General features: G+C 40.7%; 1 pseudogene; it reads left to right on the top strand.

Moving 5' to 3' along the window:
• The first annotated feature begins 3070 nt into the window (after positions 1–3070).
• LOC100403107 (glyceraldehyde-3-phosphate dehydrogenase pseudogene) lies at positions 3071–4138 on the top strand (annotated as a pseudogene).
• The last annotated feature ends 625 nt before the right edge of the window (positions 4139–4763 follow it).

Raw genomic sequence — 4763 nt, forward strand, 5'->3', positions numbered from 1 at the left:
CACAGTGGGTTGCTTGAATCCCAGCACTGGGAATCAATAAATTGGACGTCGACTCAGAAACCTAATTAGAAAGGCGGTAATTGTAAAGATGACAGATGGATAAATTTATAATAAAGGGAAAAAACCAGCCTAAGAAGGCCGAGCATACCCAAAATCAGAACCTCTCTCCCTCTACAGGGGATTGGAGTTCCTCATCAGCAATGGAACAAGCCCTGATGGAAAAGGACTGTGTTCCATTATCTGAAGTAGGCTTCAGAAGGTGGATGATAAGAAACTTCTGGGAATTAAAAGAACTTGTTCTAACCCAATGTAAAGAAACTAAGAACTTTGTAAAAAGGTTTGACGAAATGCTGAAAAGAATAGACAATATAGAGAGGAATATAAATGAACTAACGGAGTTGAAAAATACAACACGAGAACTTAGTGAAATATGCACAAGTTTAAATAGCACAATGGATCAAGCAGAAGAAAGGATATTAGAGGTCGAAGACCAACTTAATGAAATAAAATGACAAGAATAGAGAAAAAAGGATGAAAAGGAATGAGCAAAATCTCCAAGAAATATGGGACTATATGAAAAGACCTAATCTACGTTTGATAGGTGTACCTGAATGTGATGGAGAGAATGAATCCAAGCTGGAAAATACTTTTCAGGATATTATCCAGGAAAATTTTCCCAACCTAGCAAAGCAGGACACTATTCAACCCATCTAATACAGAGAACACCACAAAGATATTCCTCAAGAAGAGCAACCCCAAGGCACATAATCGTTAGATTCACCATGATTGAAACGAAGGAGAAAATACTAAGGGCAGCCAGAGAGAAAGGCCAGGTTACCCATAAAGGGAAGTCTATTAGACTTACAGCAGATCTCTCAGCGGAAATCCTACAAGCCAGAAGAGAGTGGAGGCCAATATTCAACATACTTAAAGAAGAGAACTTTCAGCTTAGAATCTCATATCCTGCCAAACTAAGCTTCACAATTGAAGGAAAAATAAAATCTTTTATGAACCAGCAAGTACTCAGAGATTTTATTACCACCAGGCCTGCTTTACAAGAGCTTCTGAAAGAAGCATTATACATAGAAAGGAACAACCAGTATGAGCCTTTCTAAAAATATACCAAAAAGTAAAGAGCATCAACATAAAGAAGAATTTACATCAATGAATGGATAAAATAGCCAGTTAACATCAAATGGCAGTAACCCTAAATTTAAATCGACTAAATCCCCCAATCAAAAGATACAGCCAAAACCTATCGGTATATCCAAAGATACACAAAGACTCAAAACAAAGGGTTGGAGAAAAATTTACCAACCAAATGGAGAGCAAAAATAGATAAATAAACAAAAAGCAGAGTTTATTTAGCAATTCTCACATTTGATAAAATAGATTTCAAAGCAACAAAGATACAATGGTAAAAGGATCAATGCAACAATAAGAGATCTTAATACCCAGATACATAAGACCCATAACAAGATTTAGACTCAATGAGACAAAATTAATAAGGGTATCCAGGACTTCAACTCAGATCCGGAAGAAGTAAACTCAATAAATATTTATAGAGTTCTCCATTTTAAATACACAAAATATTGATCAGCCATTATTAATACCCATTTTTAGAATGAAGCAATATTCCTGTTCTCTCTCCCTCTTTTTCTTCCTTTTTCTTCGTCTCCTTCTCTCCTTTTTTTACTTTTCAACATCCTAGTTCATCACCCTTACTCAATACATTCCTCTGAACACCTGATTCCTTGTGGAAAAAAAAAAAAAAAGGTTATAATATAAATGGTACCTCTGAAATTGTGCCACATAAGGTCTCAGTTATTATGAGTGGTATAGAGGGTACCAAATTCTAGATAAATTTTCAAGGTAGAACCAACAAAATTTATTGGCAGATTATGGGCAAAGGGGTTTAAAAAGATAGATTTAGGCCAGGCACAGTGACTCATGCCTGCAATCCCAGCACTTTGGGAGGCCAAGGTGGGTAGATCACTTGAGGTCAAGAGTTTGAGACCAGTCTGGTCAACATGGTAAAACCCCATCTCTACTAAAAATACAGAAAGAATTAGCCTGGTGTGGTGGCACACACCAGCTACTCAGGAGTCTGAGGCATGAGAATCACTCAAACTGGGGAGGTGGAGTTTGAAGTGAGCTGAGACCTTGCCACTGCACTTCAGCCTGGGCAACAGAGAGACTCTTTTTCAAAAAGAAAAATAGATGCATTTAGGTATTTTGTCTAAGTTTCTGGGAAAGAATGAAGTTACTATTTCTGAAACAAGGAAGATTGCAATGGGATTGTCTGTGTGTAGAATATCATTGGCTCAGTTTTAAGCAAGATAAGTTACTAAGTTATGCTGTTAGGTATCCAGTGGATCTGTATTTGCAATTGATAAATGAAATTTAGGGTAGAGGTCAGGTCTGGAGATACACACTTTGGGCACATAAGTATTATGCTATTTAAAGCCATGAGCTTATATGAGAATACACTGCTTTTATTTTTTTACTTCTCACCTAATTCATCACCTACTCTATTAATCTTTCTCCGTACCTACAAACTACATTAGATGCACTTTCCATGCATTTTCTTAGTAACCAGTAAAATACATTCCAATGCTCTAGTATGTTAGTATGCTAAATGTATGTGGTGGGAGCCTCCCCAACCCCCAGATATAATACTTGAAGGTGGTTTTAATTTTTCTACAGTTTATCAAAGAATAGCATCTTAATAAATATGTATAGAATAAATGAATTAAATAATTATGAAGCAACCTATAATGTCTAAGATAAGGTGACTAATAAATATTTTGTAGTTAGTATAATGGTTTCCCCTATGAGATTATGAGTATTTCAACCCTGAAACCATCTAGAAATGTGTAAAATATTTAATTGACATTAAGGATCTTGTGAAGGGGAATCTTATGCATGATGATCTGGACCTCTGAGAACCCTGGTGACCTTAGAATCTTAACTTTTATGAATCATATTAATGTATTAGTGGGGGCTCTCTGCTCCTCCTATTAGACAGACAGCCGCATCTTGTCTCCCATTGCCATCCACATCCCTGAGACACCATGGGGAAGGAGAAGGGCGGAGTCAACAGATTTGGTCGTATTGGGTGCCTGGTCACCAGGGCTGCTTTTAACTCTGGTAAATGGATATTGTCGCCATCAATGATCCCTTCATTGACCTCAACTACATGGTCTACATGTTCTGGTATGATTCCACCCATGGCAAATTCCATGACACTGTCAAGGCTGAGAAAGGGAAGCTTGTCGTCAATGGAAATCCCATCACCATCTTCCAGGAGCAAGATCCCTCCAAAATCAGTGGGGCGATGCTGGCGCTGAGTATGTGGTGGAGTCCACTGGTGTCTTCACCACCATGGAGAAGGCTGGGGCTCACTTGCAGGGGGGAGCCAAAAGGGTCATCAGATCTGCCCCCTCTGCTGATGCCCCCATGTTCATGATGGGCGTGAACCATGAGAAGTATGACAACAGCCTCAAGATTGTCAGCAATGCCTCCTGCACCACCAACTGCTTAGTGCCCCTGGCCAAGGTCATCCATGACAACTTTGGTATCGTGGAAGGACTCATGACCACCGTCCATGCCATCACTGCCACCCAGAAGACCGTGGATGGCCCCTCCGGGAAACTGTGGCGTGATGGCCATGGGGCTCTCCAGAACATCATTCCTGCCTCTACTGGCACTGCCAAGGCCATGGGCAAGGTCATCCCTGAGCTGAACAGGAAGCTCACTGGCATGACCTTCCGTGTCCCCACTGCCAACGTGTCAGTGGTGGATCTGACCTGCCGCCTGGAAAAACCTGCCAAATATGATGACATCAAGAAGGTGGTGAAGCAGGCGTCGGAGGGCCCCCTCAAGGGCATCCTGGGCTACACTGAGCGCCAGGTGGTGTCCTCTGACTTCAACAGTGACACCCATTCTTCCACCTTCGATGCTGGGGCTGGCATTACCCTCAACGACCACTTCATCAAGCTCATTTCCTGGTATGACAATGAATTTGGCTACAGCAACAGAGTGGTGGACCTCATGTCCCACATGGCCTCCAAGGAGTAAGACCCCTGGACCACCAGCCCCAGCGAGAGCACGAGAGGAGGAGTGGCTCTCACTGCTGGTGAGTCCCTGCCACAGTGAGTCCCTCACCACACTGAATTGCCCCTCCTCACAGTTTCCATGCAGACCCCTTGTAGAGGGAGGGGCCTAGCGAGCCCACCTTGTCGTGTACCATTAATAAAGTCCTCTGGGCTCAGCCAAAAAAAAAAAAAATGTATTAGTGTGGAAAGGAGATGAATAAATACAGAGGTAGATGACCCATTAAAGGAAAAGAGATGTTAGCATGTTACTTTCATAGCCAATTTTCTTTCTAACATATCTGTAATGTTATTACCTTAAAATATTCCTAATTCCATTACTCAGTCAAATCCTCAAGAATTTAAAGATGTTAATTATGCACAGATAGTTCACAAAAACTTGATATTACATTAATTAACAGTAAGAAACAAAACTGTCACGTAAGTCTGAATGGTTTTCACTGTTGGCTAGCAACAAGGATAATGAATTAAAAAAATATTTTTTGAATGGAAAAATAACTCACTGCAAAAGGAAACAGAGGTTTGTCATTTGACTGCTTCAGGGATTCTTTAGGCATGGATGTTGTGATGGCCAGACCTCTCAAACACCTGCTCTTTGATGTGTCATGAACTTTTAACATGGTTGCTGCCCATTTTCTGTCCTCCATT

Source organism: Callithrix jacchus, chromosome 10, assembly GCF_049354715.1.
Source record: "Callithrix jacchus isolate 240 chromosome 10, calJac240_pri, whole genome shotgun sequence".
Taxonomy (NCBI): Eukaryota; Metazoa; Chordata; class Mammalia; order Primates; family Cebidae; genus Callithrix; species Callithrix jacchus.